The sequence below is a fragment of the Enhydra lutris genome, unplaced genomic scaffold (assembly GCF_002288905.1).
Source record: "Enhydra lutris kenyoni isolate GAN:26980312 unplaced genomic scaffold, ASM228890v2 scaffoldscaffold2, whole genome shotgun sequence".
Classification (NCBI taxonomy): Eukaryota; Metazoa; Chordata; class Mammalia; order Carnivora; family Mustelidae; genus Enhydra; species Enhydra lutris.
The window spans coordinates 59,569,769-59,587,721 of record NW_019154086.1 but is presented as its reverse complement, the minus strand read 5'-3'; the positions used below and the strand labels follow the sequence as shown (position 1 = coordinate 59,587,721).

General features: G+C 42.2%; 1 long non-coding RNA gene across 1 annotated transcript; it reads left to right on the top strand.

Annotated features, from left to right (window-relative positions):
* The first annotated feature begins 523 nt into the window (after positions 1 to 523).
* Positions 524 to 15,841, top strand: LOC111149801. The gene is made up of 5 exons (XR_002640779.1): positions 524 to 826; positions 6,702 to 6,924; positions 9,356 to 9,458; positions 14,066 to 14,138; positions 14,453 to 15,841. It is a non-coding gene; the product is annotated as an uncharacterized LOC111149801 (long non-coding RNA).
* The last annotated feature ends 2,112 nt before the right edge of the window (positions 15,842 to 17,953 follow it).

Here is a 17,953-nt window from a genome sequence, read left to right as displayed (position 1 = left end):
TGCAAAGCAGGAACATCAGTGCTGAGCTGAGAAGAGGACAGTCATCTTTTGGGAAGTACGTTGCCCCCTCCAGACTACCCAGGCTTATCTCTAAGCCTACATGCCCGGGGCGATTCCCTCGAATTAGGCCAGTGGTCACCATCGTGGCTCCAATAAAATTAATGAAAGGATTAATTAGATGCAGAATATTATGCTATGGTTACAGTCCACTAAGGAGTAAAAATGTGATGGTCTCCGCTTAGGAAGCTTATGGCCTAAAGGAAATACAAACAGACCTCAATTTCCTTTTTTCTCACTTGAGTGAATATATCTTATATCCTTCTGTCAAATCAGAAAGGCTCTGTCAGGGAGAATAAGGTCCTTTTCATATGTATGCAGAAAGAAACCCGAGGGGTTAGAGCGGCGAGCCTGACAGAGTCACCCTCTCCAAAGGCTCCCTGAGGGCCCCTGGCAAGAAATGGCTCCGCGGAGGGAACGTCCAGTCCCCTCTTGTCCCTAGTCCTCACGCCAAAGCCTGGGTTGCCCGCCCGAGCACGGAATAGAGTCATCTTCCGAAGATGGAAAATGAATGATTGCAAACCCACTAAAAAGAGATTTTCCTTGACTTACCTTTCCTTGACTTACCTTGACGGAAATGAGCGTCATTTCCGTCATGAAATGATGCTCCCTCACCCCCGCGGACTGGAAGCTGCGATGCTGGAGGGAGAGGCTCTGGGCTCCCGAGGAGAAGAGCCATCACTGATGGACAGACACACAGATCCCCATGCTCTTCTTGGAGGGCAGTCCTCTAATTTCAGGAAGAATCGAGAGACAGCGTGTTCTTTCTGTGAGTAACCCAGAGTGCAGGTGCGCGGGTCATGAATTGGAGAGTCGGCACCTTTCTGAGAGTGAGCACTGATGAGACCACCAAGCGTGGATGTTCCCTAGGTTGCTTTCAGTAAAAATTCAGAAGTATTTGTTTCGAGAATCTGTTGGGCTCTTTTCTGTGGGTGCCCACCTTGCTTGACTCGCTGTCTGGCCAATATTCCTATGCTTTCCTTTCCTCTCACGTCACAGATGTGTGGGTTTTTTCCCCACACCGATGATTCTCTGAGACCAGCTGAGTGTCCTACAGTCCAAGTCAGTTCTGACACTATCTACCAGCAGGTCGTCTGGCTCCCATGCGTGAAGAGCTCAGGCTCACAGGGCGGCCCCTGCGACACCCACCGCAAGCTCGAGACGATCACCTGTATTTCTGATCAACTGGCCACAAATAGAGGTTCCCACAAGCTTCTCCTTGGAGAACTCAGGAAAACACATCCTTACACTTACCTGTTTATTACATAGAGTCTAATAAAGGATACAGTTGAACAGCCAGATAAAGAGATACATAAGTTGAGGTGTGGAAGGGTCCCACAAGCAAGAATTTCTTTTCTTTCTTTTTTTTAAAGAGATTTTATTTATTTATTTGTCAGAGAAAGAGAGCAAGCTTGAGTAGGGGGAGAAGCAGGCAGAAGAAGAAGCAGGCTCCCTGCTGAGCAAGGAGCCTGATGTGAGACTCAATCCCGGACCTTGGGATCATGACCCGAGAAGAAGGCAGATGCCTAACTAACTGAGCCACCCAAGCATCCCTTAAGTGCAAGAGTTTCTGTCCCGGTGGAGTTGGGGTGGACCATCCTCCCAGTGTGTGAATATATTCAGCAACCCAGAAGCTCTCAGAACCCCATACTTTCAGGATTTTGTGGCGGCTTCGTCACCTAAGCATAATCAATCTTAACTCAATCTCTAGCTTCCTCCCCTTTCTGGAGAATTAGGGGTGGAGTTGAAAGTTTCAAGCTTCGACCATGGTTTAGTCTTTCTGGTGACCACCCCCCCCATCCAGGGGCCCACCAAGAGTCACCTTATTGGAACAAAAGAATTCCAAGACAGTTAGGAGTTCTGCGTCAGGAACTGGGAACAAAGACTGAAGATGAGCGGGAATCAGGGGAGAAACAAATACATATATTTCTTATTGTTTCACACCTGCCATGCCAGTTTCCCGAAGATAAAGGCCAAGAGCATACGGTCTGTTCAGAGTTCGGCACTAAATTCATACACATAAAAGAAGGGGTGTATTAGGGCGAGGCAAATCCTCACATATCCTCCTGCCGTTTTGCTCCAACATTAGGTAAGGCTGGGTGACCATGTGGATGTCACATGGGAAAACCTTGTGACCCTCAGACTCAACTTCCAGAGCTTGTATTATTTTCTAAGCCCCACTGAGCTGGTCCCCTCCCACCTGGAGTGTGATCTGGGGTTGTCCTATTTGGTGCTTGGGTTTTAGCTTCTGCTCTGCTTCGTGATCCACCTTCCCCCAGCTCTATGCATTTTTCTCTTTTCCCAAAGTCCCTTGATTAGATAAGGTCAGCCCTTACTCTCTGCTTTTGTGTCTCAGCTACACACTTGGCTCCTTCTCAATTTTCTACTCTGAAAACCTTCAATTTTGTAACTCTGGGGAAAAATGCAATTACTGGGGTGGAGAGCCTATTGTAGCCTTTCGAGCACTTCCCAGACACCTGCTATGGGGGTGGCAAGGGTTGTGGCTTTTGCTTTTGGGCTCCTGGCAGCAGTATTTTTCATAAAGCTGGGTACCCCAGGTGCTGTTAACTTTTCAGGTTCCAGTATGGGAAGGAAGCAGAAAACAGAACAAAATGTACACCAATTGAAGTCCTTCGGAAAAATAGCTGAAATCATCTGAGTTCTGGGCCAACATATGTGATAAAAATTGCTTGATTATCATTAAGGCTGAATGTGACCAGAAATACGTAGGCCTAATATCTGGCTATTAATGAAACTTAAAGGTCCTTTTGATAAAAACAAAACAAAACAACACATCCTTCGTGTCTTGTCATTGCATCTGAAAATTCACATTTTCACATCCAGAAGGACTCTGTTCAAATGCAACCATTTTGGGGGTAAGTACTCACGTGAATGAGTCACCATTAATGTGTGAGGTGTGGTGAGTGACACCGTGTCCTAGATGAACAGGCTCTGAAAAAAGGCAAACACAGATAAGGAATGTTTTAGACACAGAGAGAGCCTAGGAGGTTTTCGAGCTGTGTTGTCAGATGTGATAGACGCTGGCTATGTGTGGCTGCTTAAACTTAAATTCAAACTTAAATTAATTAAAATAAAATCACCAATTCAGTTTCCAGTCACATCAGCCATATTTCAAGTGCTAAGTAGCTGCATGTGGCTACCATATTGGACAGTGCAGATATAGAACATTTCTGTTATTACAGAATGTTTTTTTTTAAAATCATTTTTCTATTACAGAATGTTTTATTAGACAACTCTGGTCTGGGGTAGAAGAGACTTAGTGGAGAGGGCATGTCTAAATGGACTGTGTCTATGTTGTGCTTAGAATCCCAAAAACAATGAAGAAAGTACTGGGAAACAGGTAGGGGAGGAGGATGTACTCCAATGGAGAAAGGAGATCATACAACACAGTGGTGGCAAGGAAACAAAAGGCAAACATTGTCTACTTTGCGATTTTGCTGGGAGTCTCTTGATTATGTATTCTATGAGGGAAAAGCAGAATTTTCTAGCAACTCACTCCTGGGTTCAAATTCCAGCTCTGCTAAATACTAGTGGGGTGGCTATGGGTACTTCTTAATCTTTCCTTATCTGTAAAATAGAAATGATAATTCCTACCCTGCACCACCATCAGGAAACTCAAAGGTAACATACATGAATCTGGTCCGCCATATGTGCTCGACAAATTGGAACTGTTACATTCCAGCACACAGGTGGTCATTCCATAAATGGTTATTGAGTTTAATTGAAGGGGAGGACTTCAGGGGCACTTGGCTGGCTTAGTTGGTTAAGCGTTGTCTGTGGATGTTGGCTCAGGTCATGATCTCAGGGTTGTGGGGTCAAGCCCCCGTTGAGCTCACACCGGGTATGGAGCCTGCTTAAGATTCTCTCTCTTCCTCCCTCTACCCGTCCCCCCAGCCTCCCTCTCTTAAAAAAACAAAAACAAAACAAAACAAAAAAAGCCAAAGAACCAGAGCACTTCCTATCTCTCTTTTTCACGCTCTTGCTTTCACTACAAAGAAAGATCCTGTGAGACACTGTACAAACTCAGACGTTACTGGTATTGCAAGAGTAATTAATACGAAATAGGATCAGAATACAACCATACCTTGGAAGCTAATCCTTTTAAGTGAATGGAACTGAAATATTGTAATTCACGAAATAACACTAAAATGGTACTGGTTGGACAGTTAATGCCTGTTATTTATATTTGTTGAATTTTTTAAAATTGCGCCATTCACAGAATTGCTTGAGGACACAAGTTCAAAGCATTAGTACATTAATTATCATAAATGAATCATTACACAGCAACATAATTAACAGCTTAGCTACTATATTTTTTAAAAAATCTTTTTCAATGGTAGCCTCAAGTGTTCCTCTGCTGGAAAAGTTGGCTAAAAGACAAGCCGATGGGTAGAAATTGCGATGTGAAAATAGAATCATGTGAATTCATCTCATCCATTCTACTGACTTTGTACTGAAACCAATGTCTTTTTAAAGACATTTTATAATCTTTTATAGGCCTGCACTCATTGTGGTATTTTTCTTTATAGATATCTAAGAAGACTATTAATCTGTCCCCAGGTACCAAAAAGCAGCATCTTCCTAATGTGTCATGTGAAACATTTTAATCTTTCATCTGAGAAGTTTTTAAACTTCGCTCCAGGGAGGTCAGAACCACTAAGGGTCTTGGAGGACCAGAAGAAGGATAGAATGTGTGAGCGGACATGAGTTGGGACACCCTCTTCCCACCTCCAACACTCTCTTTCCAATCGTGATTGAGCAAGCACAGCTGAAATTTATGTACTTAATTAGTTTTCTTTAATTGGGTTTGAAGAAAAGTCTCCAACAATTTAAAAATAATTATTTTGAAAATCCACTTAATTAGGTAATTCTGAATTTTCTGTTCACGTAAGTCCTGTAGTTCTCGACTCTCAATGCCAGATTCTACCCCCATGTATTTTATTTTGATTTAATGAATTTGCTGGGGACCCTGACATTTAAAAAAATTTCCCCAGAGGATTTTAACTTGCAGCCAGGGCTGAGAACTACTTTTTAGTTCAGTTGCACTGATCTCTTTTTCAGCAGAAGTGAGTAGGAACTATGTCTTTTTTTTTTTTTTTTTTTCCCTGCCAGAGAATAGAGTTCTGCCCAGGATAATTAATGTTTATGGAAACTACTTTATTCTTTCTTCCCATATTCCTAACGTAAATCAACATTCCCACCTTCACACCTAGCAAGAAGTAGTGCTGGGACTCTCGAACCATTCCCCTTCACCAGTTAACTCTACTGATTTATATTGTTATCAGGAAAAGGTGCGTTTCATTCCATTACGATGGTCTATTTTTGTATATCTGTAAGTGCCCATATATAAATGTTAGTGTCGAGATGGCTAAAACAGTTGTTAGAGTGTATTTTGCCCTACAGGTGTAATTTTTTATAGGGAAATTGAACCTATTATTGAGCCTTGCGCACGTTAGGTTCACACGGAGTGATTACTACCACAATAGGAACCCAGGCATTTTTCTGCTTAACTGTTACAATGTGTGTAAACATCCATACTACTACTATATGCCATGTGCTCTGAGTTGGGTGTCTGCCATCACCAAGATCAAGTTAACAAGGTCAGTATGCCAGGGCCTTTTTCTTACTGCTTTCTAGTTAAGTCGCTACAAATTTGGTAAATAAGCACCAGGTGAACAAGATAACCTCGTACGATATTCTGTTCTGAACAGGAGATTTATAGCATTGGAATGTGTGACTCAGACAGAATAGAACCCCATTCTTTCCTCTCTTTCTCCCTCCCTCCCTTCCTTCCTTCCTTCCTTCCTGCCTGCCTGCCTTCTTCTCTCCTTCACTCCCTCCCTTTCTCCTGCAGGCTTTTGAAATACGCTAAATGCAAGGAGAGGCTTTCTCTGAACTCTCCTTATCTGCCTAAACACAGATCTTCTGAAAAGAGCTCAGTAGTCACAGATTTCTTCCCCGGGAGTTCACTCAGACAGGGAGGACTGACTCATCATGGGAGAGGAGAGTAAAGGTTGATGTCATATCCAGAAAAACTTTGTCACAAACTATCCTACTTCTCCTCTCTTCTTCTAAGGGCCCATCCATCTTTCCTAAAGATCGTTTGTTCTCCCTTAACTTATGCCCTTAACTTTCTACCAAGAAGGTGTTAATCCTGAAATCAAAGTCACTTCTTTGACTTACCCATTTTCCCCTGGGTGTCTTCCATGTGTGCATTTTTATAAACTTCTGTGTGTTTTTTTCTCTTGTTAATTTGTCTTTTATTATGGGAATCTCAGCTAAGAACTCAGAAGTATAGAAGGAAAATCACTTTCCTTCCCCTCGTACCCAAGCCCTTAGGTAATGCAAACAGGTGTCAGTTCCTCTCCACAGTGGCCAAAGCATCAACTCATGTACTTACTACCCTGGTTTCCAGTTGTTTCTCCTTGTTTGTGGCCACGGGGAATTTCCTTTACTTTTAGTATTCTCAGATAAAAAATTTATCAGGATGTTTATTTATTTTATCTAGTGTTTGAAGGTGTTTAGTAGATGGAGGATTCATTTTATTCAGTCTATAATGTTGCTGAAACGAGCATCTAACCAGTTTTTCTAATAAAATATTTGTGCGGCTGGTGGGCCCCTAGGACACCCAACACCTCACTGATCGGGAAAAGGCCCGGGCAGGGAGTCCCAATGACCAGACCCTGCATGCTCTTCTGCCTTCAACGACCATGTCGTGATGAATGTGAGACGTCTCTCAGCACCACTCAAGGCATGGGCCCAGGGGGAAGACAACCATGGCGGAGTCCTTCCAGTGAATTTTCCTGGACTCAGTAGGTCTCTCAGCGTCTCCTGCTTGTGACGCTGGTATGCTTTTGTTCTTGAGTACCATAACTTTTCAATTCTGGGTTTCTTCTGAATTTGCTCCATCTTAGGTCCTAGTGGGCTGGATTTTAGCATCTGACTCAGATTTGTTTTTTCCATCTGTCACCCCTCCCTCTGCCATATCCCAGGATTCCAGTTTATGACCTCTCTTCTAGAGAAAGGATTTTGCAACTCTTGTCTCCTTCTGGGTGTTAGTTCCTTTTAATATTTAGCTCTGACCCAGGAACATATTGCACAACTGCTTTGGAGAACTATGGGATACCCAAGCCATCGATCCTGGGACTTAATTTGCCTCAGTGCCTCAAGGCTTATGGTGGGAGGAGACACATGCAAAGAATTAAAGGATTTTGTCAAATATGCTAGTTTCTTGAGTTAAGTCCCTGAAAGAAGGAGTTGAGGGGCATGACTCTGCAGCTTGCAAGAAAGAAATCTTATTACATTGAAGTACAGAGCCTGTATGTGAGTATTTTAACAGAGCACTTTATTTTAAATTATTTTAAAATTACTTCCTTTTTCTTGAGCTAAGAATATTAAAACCTCAATTTCCAGGCTTTGAGTTAAAGTCCTTTAACAAGCACAGTGGGTAGGAGGTTCTTGGTCCCTCACAACGAGCTGCTCATCCAACAGTCCTCTGAAACAGAATCAGCAAGGGCTGGCTCTACAGAACAAGCCAGGGTCACCCATGCAAAAGGTTGGTTAATTCAAGTATAAATCAAACAGCAAAGAGACAGCAATTTGCTACAAGTGCCCCAGATGTTCCTAATGAAGAATGCCTTTTCTTTTTAGAAAGGCTTAAGCTGGTTGACTTTAAAGAAATCCTGCAAACCTCAAGTCCTTAGGTGCCTATTTCTGGGTAAACATGGGGGATCGGTTAGCAATAAGAAGAAAGGCAATTTCTTAGTTATGTTAAAAGAAAATTTCCCGCAGCCAGCTTACCGATCTAGGAGGCTTTCATCCAGTCATTCATGAATCAGGTAACATCCAATCTAGAGGATAGAGAGAAGCTCTACAAAGCTGTAAAGGGTAAGAGATGTCTGTAATCAAAGTGAGTAGGAACAAGGAAGTTATACTGGGCATTTGATGTTTGGTTAAAGCAAGATTACCTTTTCTCCACGGAGCCAAGGGAAATCTTGGAACCGGGTCAGGTAACTTGTGCCAAGCAGGCAAGTGCTGATTGGTTGACATAGGCCTTCCTTTTCTGGGAGAGCCTAACAGGAACTCAGTCAAGTTTTGGTTTGCTGCTATGGGGCTTAGCATGAGTGCCTCCATTTTGAGTCTCACTGGTTACTTTAACAATAAGGAAAGGAAAAGAACTTTTTTTTTTTTATTGCACAGTACAGATACTGAGATTTTTTTTAAATTTTTTATAAACATATATTTTTATCCCCAGGGGTACAGGTCTGTGAATCGCCAGGTTTACAGACTTCACAGCACTCACCTTAGCACATACCCTCCCCAATGTCCATAACCCCACCCCCCTCTCCCAACCCCCCTCCCCACAGCAACCCTCAGTTTGTTTGGATATGGTTTTATATCCCTTAGAGGCTTGAAAGGGAGAAAAATATGCCACCCAAAATATGCCTCTTTGGTACAAGGATTATTCTGAGAAATAGGCACAGAGAAGCTTTGAAAATAGAGTAGAAGTCACACTACTGTAAGGAAAATTTCTATTTAAAGGAAGCCTCCGGGGCACCTGGGTGGCTCAGTTGGTTGAGTGACTGCCTTCAGCTCAGGTCATGATCCTGGAGTCCCATATCCGGCTCCCTGCTCGGTAGGGAGTCTGCTTCTCCTGCTAACCTCTCTCCTCTCATGCTCTCTCTCTCTCTCTCAAATAAATAAATAAAATCTTTAAAAAAAAAATAAAAAAAAAATAAAGGAAACCTCCATTTGTAAGGGTGTCTCCCTCTGTACCAGGAAGAGGTACATGACCTAGTCACCAGAAACTCTCGTCAGCGGAGAAGGCACGGGCTTAAATCTGCGCAATGATCTTACCCTTGTTTATGTGCTCTGCCTGCTAACTTCCTGTAACTAGCCTTCCCTTCCCCCAACATCTTTCTTTTGGCCTTTTAGCTAAAGATGTTATTCAAGGTGGTGGCCTCAGCCGTCTTGGAGAGTTTCTCAGTTTTCCCTGACATCTCCCATGTATACATACAGGAGGTATACGTATTAATACATTTGTTTTTCTCTTGTTAATTTATCTCTTATTATAGGCGGTTTCAGGCTAGCAGGATAGAGGAGAATAGTTTTTCCTCTATTGTAGGCTCACAGTGTCAACCATTCAAACTGACTAAATCCTTGAGAGATCAACACTCCTTTAAACCTTGGACAGCAGGAAGTTTTCAGTCCTTCTTTCTCGTGTCTACTGCAAGTCAAACATCTTACTGATGCCTCTCACTTCTTTGCACCTTTCCAGACAGACTGACTATAACCAGGTGCTCAAGATGACAGGGAGACCATATTTTCTGAACAGTGACTGTCTTACCTTCCTGGGCAAAAGAATTTCATGGAACAAGCTGGTAAGTTGTGTTAACGTATGTGGTCTCATTTCTCAGGCAGAAACCAGTGGATTTTCTTCCATTATAAGCTGCAGTGAGTCAGAGACCTTGTAGGACTTTTTACCCCTCTTTTAAGAAACCAGATAGGCTCTTTTGTATGCTTGCTTTTCACTGGCATCCTGGGGCCTGTGCCTGCTTCCCTTTCCTCTGTGAAGCCTCCTTGCCTTCTTTAACGATGGGCTGATTCTGAGTAATCTTTTGGCATCAGGTGACATTCACTTCCTTTAGGAAGTTCTCCTGACTTCTTTTCTACTACTATTGTCCACTTCGAGTCCCCTGCCCTGAGGATTCCCATGCTAGCTGTCACTGAGCATCATCTCCTTGAATGTCTGTCTCCTCCCTCAAGCTCGAGAGCTTCTAGAGGGTGAAAATTATCTTAGAATAGTATTCTTTTCTGCTACTCAGCATCTGACACACAACATAACACAACACAATTAAAAAAAAGATTTTACTTATTTATTTGAGGGAGAGAGGGAGAATAATCAGGGGGACAGGTTGAGGGAGAGGGAGAAGTGTAATCCCTGCTGAGCAAGGAGCCTGATGCGGAACTCAATCCCAGGACCCTAGGATAACGACCGGAGCTGATGGCAGAGGCTTAAACACTGAGTCGCCAGATGCCCCACAACACATTTTTTTTTAATGTAAACTTTTTCATGAAGCATTACACAACGCAGAAAATGACATGAATCACACATAGACCCCTCAGCTAATTTTCGGAGAGTGAACAGAACCCATCCAAGAACCAGCACCCAGATCAAAGAACAGAAACTTTTCAGGACCCCAGCTGAGCTCCCTGTGCGCTCCTCCGTTGCTGCCCTTCCTCCAAAGCTGACAGCTAGGCTGACTTCTAACACCACACATTAGTTTCACCTATTTTTAAACTTTATATAAATGCAACAGTGCCATTTGTATTCTTTTGCATTGCTTCTTTCATAAAACGTTGTTTGGTAGATCCATTCAAGTATTTTCATGTGTATGTCTGTTGTTGGTTTGTTCTCCTGTCTTGATAGTATTCCATTGTGTAAATAAATCATTATTTATCCAATCCACCATTGTTGGGAATGTTGATCTCCAATTTGGGACTATTATGAATACAATTGATATGAACATTCTTACACACGAGTTTTGTTGCATATGTACTTGCATTTCTAAGAGTTAAAAAGAAAACTACAAGCCACAAATGGAGTCATTTATGTTAAGGCCCCATGTCACTGAGATTTGGTACCTAACTTAACTGCATTTTCAAACTCCTTGGGAATGTACCCTCGACCCAGCTAAACTAAAATTTCCTGGGATAATCCCTGAGGCGCCCCTTCCCTCCTTGGGAAGGTGACCTCACCAAAACAGTGCATTCCTTGTAAAACAAAACAAAACAAAACAGGCCAAAAAACCAAAGAACCAAAAAAAACAATACAATCCTTGCTAACAATTCTCTCCCTTTTCTAAGGGCCCTCTGCCATCAAAAACTTCCTTTTCTGCAGCTCAGCAAATTTCCTGGTACTTGCTAGGTGGGATGCTGCCCCACTCATGAATTATTTAAAGCTAATTAGATCTTCAGATTTACTTGGTTGAATTTTGTTTTTTAACATAAGAAAAAAATGGATGGATCATAGGTTTTGCCTATTTTTTGACCTTTCATAGAACACATCAAGCAGTTTTCCAAAGTGGTTGTACCAATTTTCATTTCCAGCAGCAACGGACAGGGGAGTTCAACAAATTAGTTTTGAATACATTAATAAGAAAGAAAAGGAGCTAAGAATGCTTCCTCACTAAGCATGGCTCCTAAGGGGGGCACAGTGTCTCCAGCTGCCCTGAAAAAATAAAAAGGCTTCTGTTCCTTCCTTTTTAATTTTCTTCTTGTATTTGTTAATGAGTGACTTAGGCGAGGGCTAAATGGGAATGTAGATAAATGCTACCTTTGAGAAAATCCCGAGGTCATTGAAATAGGGCTATAATGTGGATGTTTCCTTTGCCGTCTTTAGATTATAACTGCTGATTACCATCCTGGGAACAACTAGCTTGGCTGGAATATGGGCTTGTGAATAATTCTGCGAGTATATTTAACTTCTCAGACATGTGTGAATAATATATATCTTCCTTTGGGAGATGACTTTCAGACTCTCCTTGCTGTGCACATATCCTAATCAAAGGTAATGGTGAAGGTAAACACTGGAGATCAGTTATGGCGCAGTTCCGTTTGGCTCTCCCACCAGTGCCACCTGCCCCTCCGCCACAGCCAGAGGACTCTGCTCCGAGTCCGGCTGGCACGTTGGCTGGCACGTTACAGGAGCTCTTCCCAGCAGCGTCCCCGGGCGGAGTTCGGCAGGTGGGGATTGAGTTAAGTGGGAAAAAAACTAAGTGTCCATAAGAGGTACCGTAATTGATTGGGGAATCAGTGCTGTTCTGAGAATTGCTTGTTTGCTGGAGGGCAGCTTCCATTTTAGCTTAGAATCTGCAGAGCATCGGCCTTCCCAGTGTAGCCAAGTTTCAGTTCCTCCGACAGTCTCTCCTCTGGGGTGTGTGTCAGGTGGAGGCCCTGTGTCAGGACTGAACGAAGCAGTCCTCACGCGTTATCTCAGACGTGATGCAAACCCGGTTCAGCCTGAACTCAAGCCACCGCACAGTCTGCAGCGCCTGTCCACACGGTGTGTGAAAACCCGGGAAAAGTGGGATTGGCACAATCTCAGTGGCTTCATTTTAACGATTAGAGAAAATGTAGCGGGCATGTGCAAAAATTTTAAACCTTTAGGATTTCTGCCATGCTGTAAGTCTATACTTAGAGCATGTGGGGGGTGGGGGCCGGGGGATGGGGAGCAAGCACTAGGCTCTTGGCCATTGACATCAATACTGTTAAACCTCCATTTCTGAGTTGTGTTCTCTAGGACAGATAGCTCCTATCAATGGTAATACTCCAACTGAATTAAACAGGCCAGAAAATTTCACTGTCTTTAAATTGGATCTTTGTGGATTAATGGCATTCAGTTCGACACATACTTATTAAAAGAGGCATTGTGGAAGAGACAAATACAAAATAAATTCCTGCCTCTATCAAACTTTTGATCTCGGGCTATATTGACACAGAAGAGGTGCCTATGATCCCTATTGCGTCTGCACCTGTCTTCTCTGGGAATTAAGGCTTTTCCACCTCATGGGAGGACCAGTTGAGAAGACTTAGGGACCCATAGTCATAGACCCATCGATTAAGACTTCCAGAATGATGGGGTTCAGGACATGCTACACTGAAATAAACCTCCCATATGGAAGGTGTTCTCCCTGTACGAGGAAGAAGGAAGACATTCCTATCAAGAGACAGGAAATTGGGGGCCAATCATCTGTACAAATAAACCTATAAAACTAATCCTTATCTTTCTAGTTACTTCTGTACCAATTACTGCTTCTGATCCAAACACCTTTGCCTTGCCTATTCTTTGTTTTTACTTATTTTGTTGTTTCTTTGTCTAAAAGGTATAAAAGCTTCCTGCTCTGGTCACTTTGAAACTTCAGCCTCTAGTGAAGGCCCCATGGACATGTAAAAATTCAATAAAATTTGTGTGCTTTTCTCCTGCTATTCTGTCTTATATCAATGTACTCTTTAGGCCCAAAGAGGGTAGAGGAGAATATTTCCTTCCCTACAGATCACTTAAAAAGCCCAGTGAATTCTAACTCTTTCTGTGGTCAAAATGAACGCAACACTAAATATATACTAATATATATATATATAAAATACTAATATATTAACAAAGAGAATTCAGAAATAATGTACCTAAATTGATATATTTAATTATTTTGTACTTTTTTTTTTTACATTGATAAGTTTTTAATTTCTATATTCATGCAGACATGAGATTTCCTGGGCTGGGATAGATCATTACTCCTTATTCATTGATTTCCCCTCTGTCAGTTTTCCCCCTTGGAGGAATATAATGAGAGCAGACCATCATTCTACACATATGACGGTCTGTATTGTGGTGAGGAACCTCCATTTCCCCCCCTCCCAAATATGAATCTGGGAGCTTATAGAATATATTCCCTCCTATGGGCCAGAAATAAAATTAATCTCCCTAATGAAAGCAAAATTCCCTTGGGAAGAGAAGGAGAAGATCCTGAATTGCTACCCATTGAAATATAAACAAATGTCAACAGGGGAAAGAGAGAAGACAGTCATCTCTGAATGTATAAGCTCTGGAATGTGTCCAAGGCTTTGGGTCATGCACCCACCCCCACCGCCGACATGTAACCACATAATCCTGGGAGGTAAATCTCTTACTCTCTATCCAGTTATCATATAACTTCTGTGGCCTGTCCTTTAACCAGTTCCCAGTGACATTTGCTAAGAAGGCCCTAAGGATGCAGAAACAGGTGTATTCCCTTCCTGGCACATATGTGAGACATACCTCTGACTCAAGTGGTTGTTTAAAAGAAATATTTGTAGTGTACTCTTCTCTTTTAATCACTGATTTCGTTCATCAATTTAGGTTGGAGTGGAAGATCCCAAAATATTTCCATATTATATTTTGGGAGAAATTTATCAATTTTTTTACTGTCTTGGTGTCCACTATACCTTGCAGTGCCCACCTCACAAGGCTGTGGAGAGAAGCTGCAGAATGGGGGTCCTATGTCTGGCATTCAGTGCTCCTGAAGGTAGGCATTTGGTTGATCTAATACAATATCCTCAATTCTCTGATAGCTAGAAATGAAAGTTATCTTTTGTGATAGATCTCATCTTCCAAAACTCTCTGTGATCATATTTTCAAATCCCACATGCACCTCCAGAATCTTGCTACACTCCTCACCAAGAGTCGGAGTCTGTGTCCTCTCCCCTTGAACTTGGAAGGGGGGTTGTCTTTGTGATTGTCTTGACAAATGGAGTGGAGTGGAAGTGACCCTGCGTGACCTCTGAGTCAGGGCTGTAAATGGCAGTCTCCAGCTTCTTCCTGGCTCTCTCTCTCATCTAGGACATGAGCCTTCAGAGCCCTGAACCACGTCATGAAATGTCCAGCTTCCCAGAGCTGCTGGAGAAGACACATGTGGAGAGACACGGAGAGATAAAGAAACAATCTAGGGGCCTCTAGAAGTTCCAGACTCCAGCTGTCTGAGTTTCCCCAGTCTGACATGTGAGGAGCAAGCATTCAGAATATTCCAGCACCAGCCATCGTGTTTCTACAACTGCAGGAGACATCCTGTGTGAAAACCACCTGGCTGAGCCCAGTCAGCCTCCCAAACCAGGCAAACTAATAACAAGATGCTGTTATTTTACACCACTAAGCTTTTGGGTGGTTTGTTATGGGGCAATAGATAACCCAAACATTCTTTGATTGTGAAACTAGTCAAAGCAATTCAAGAAAGGGTGAGATCAGCTGCACGTAACATTAGCTAATACCTCTCTGGAGCCGAGGTGACCTGGGAACACCAAAGTCAGTGAAGGCAAAAATCTCAGGAGGAAGAAACAGGTGTGATGGTAATCAAGAAAGCTCGTTTCCATCGGGGGTAATGCACCAGAGCTGAAGGAAGACTAAAAAACAGGGATCGTGGAATCTGTGGAAAGGAGAGCTGCCAACAAGATTTTTCTTGACCCCCCTACCCCCCGGACTGTTCAATAAACAAAGACATTGGGTCTGGTGAATTATGACAACAGAAATGGTTGACGAGGCTTTTACAAATGCCCTGGATTCTACGTCCTGTAGGACTAACTGCTCACCCTGTGCGGACCCCGCTGCCCACACAGGAAGCTGATTTGTATCAGGCTTCCCTCTAGATCTCCCCATAGGGAGAAACTCTGATGACCAGACAAGGGGCAGTAATGATTCTCTGTTGGTGAGAGATGTTGCCTTTATACACCAATGCTTTACGAGATTAGTTAATGTAAATCAGTCTCCTATAACTTTGTCAACTCTGAGTGAACTGAGAAAGAATGAGTCCATAGATGGGAGGATCTGACAGGCGGAAAGGGACCCGGTGACTCCCCCAAGACTTTTCTCTCTGGCCTCACTCAGAGTTGGCATTAGACAGAACACTTGAAGTGTCCAGCTCATATCTGACCAACAAGACTGCTGTTTGTGATGGTCACTGATGTTGGGCAACATGGCACCTAAGACCTTCTGCTTTAGTGACATAAAATATTGGCATGATAGAAACAGCACAGATTCTGGACTCTTAACTACACCAAATCCTAATCTCTGTTCTACAATAAATCAAACTGTCCCTTATTTTATTAGTTTTCCCCTGCCATTGTCACTAATAATGACCACAGTACTAATACTTGTAGTAACGACAACAATAACTTAAGGGCTTACTTAGTGCCAGGCCCATTGTTGAAGGAGTATAAAAAATATTTTAATCAACGTTTAGTGGTATCATTAGTGATTTAAAAAATCAGGTTATTGAGGTATAAGTTACATAGAGTAAAATTCACCCTTTTAAGTATACAGTTCTCTGAATTCTGACAAATGTATACAATTGTGCCACCACCACCCAATCAATCAAAATACAGAACATTTTTGTCACTTCAAGAAGCTCACTTATGCTCTTTTGTGTTCAGACTCCTATCCCCACCTCTAGACTCTGGCAACCATTGAAGTGTTTGTGGTCCTTACAGTTTTGCCATTCCAGGAATAGCACATTTGTGCAGTATTTTCAGTATATAACTTTTGGTCTTGTCTTCTTTCACTTAGCATACTACTTTTGATGGAGAGAGACACAGTGAGAGAGGGAACTCAAACAGGGGGAGTGGAAGAGGGAGAAGCAGGCTTTGTGCTGAGCAGGGAGCCCGATGCAGGGCTCGATCCCAGGACCCCCTGAGCCAAAAGCAGACGCTTAATGACTGAGCCACCCAGGAGCCCACTTAGCATGATACTTTTGAGTGTCACTCATGTTGTTTCTACCGTCCATCTTTTTTCTTTGCTGAATAGCATTCTGTAGTAGAGATATACCATATTTTGTTTAGCCATTCATCAGGTGATAGACATTAGGGTCTTTTCCAGTTTGGGCAATCATATTCATGAATAAACCTGCTTTAAAAAACCCATTTGTGTACAGGTTTTTGGGATGGCATATGTCTTTATTACTCTTTGAGTAAATATCTAGGATTAGGATTCCTAGGTGGTATGCCATGCGTCTTAAATATAGTACATCACATCATCCTCACTGGCTGTCGTTCATGGAAAGTGTTATTGTTAGCTCCTCCGTAGACACGAACGCTAAGGCTTATGGAGGTTATAGAATTGCCTAAAATTACATGGTCAGTGGGAAGAAACCCAGGCTTGTTTGACTGCAGAGACCAAAGTCTTAACTACTACTTCTGTAGTGACTATTAACTTATTTCCAGCTAACAGCTAACCAGTCTGGAAATTAAAGTATAAAGGGTGACCTCATCACCCCTGTGATGAAGTGCGACAAAGACTTGATTTCAGATGGAACAATGAAAGGATGGGAGGGTATAACATGAGAAGTATTCTTAGAATTGATTTGGGGGAAATGGGAATGAATCATGCAGTGACAAATACATGAAAATGACAATGAGAGTCAATTCAAAACTCAATTTAAAGATGAGTCATGAACTTTACTTTTTTATCCAGTTCAAATAGTACAGGATGGCAGCGGGCTCCAGCATCGACCAGAGCTCTGATCGATGTTTTCTCATAAGGCTCCTCCGCTGTTCACGCCTACTCAATATCACGTGAGCGGGAAGGCAAGCATAAACAGTATATTCCCGCAACACACATTTACATTTGTGAATTTCTAATGTTCTCGTGTTAACATAATAACGTAAAAAATTTGTTATATAAACAATTAACATCTTTAACAGTTGCATCTTATACTCAAATACATATGTATTGTTTGGATTCCAAAATGATATTCATAATATGAATCAGAGAGAAACTGTAGTGAAGATTAACCTCTAAAAATGTATTGTGGAGATTCTGGAGCGCTTCTGTAGAATTGGAAATAATGGGAAATTGACAGTGAAATATAAAAGTAGATCATGAATAGTTAATACCCAATTCTTCTATGACGATGGTATTAAAATAACAACTAAGTAGTCACCACAGTGACAATTTAAGACAAATTTGTCTTCCCCAGTGCCTAGCACAAGAGCTTACATTTATTAGGAGCTGAATAAACATTTGCTGAGTTGAATTTAATCTTTCTGAGATGAATGTTTATAGAAATGATGGGAAGTGCCCTGTCAAAGTCTATGGGTTCAGCATTAATAAAGGCAATATGTTTTTGTCTTACCAATGTAACAAAAAGGAAATACAGATGTTATCATTAATATGGCAACCAGCTTCCCCAAAGACGTCCAAACCGAGCAAGATTGCTGAGAGTTGTGACTGACACTTGGCTTGCCTGAGGCATTTGAGCACCAGTGTATTCTCTTCTCATAGAAGGTAGATACTAAGGAAAACTCTCATAAAATCCTTCTGAGGATCATACATGAGACACAAACAAATACAAAG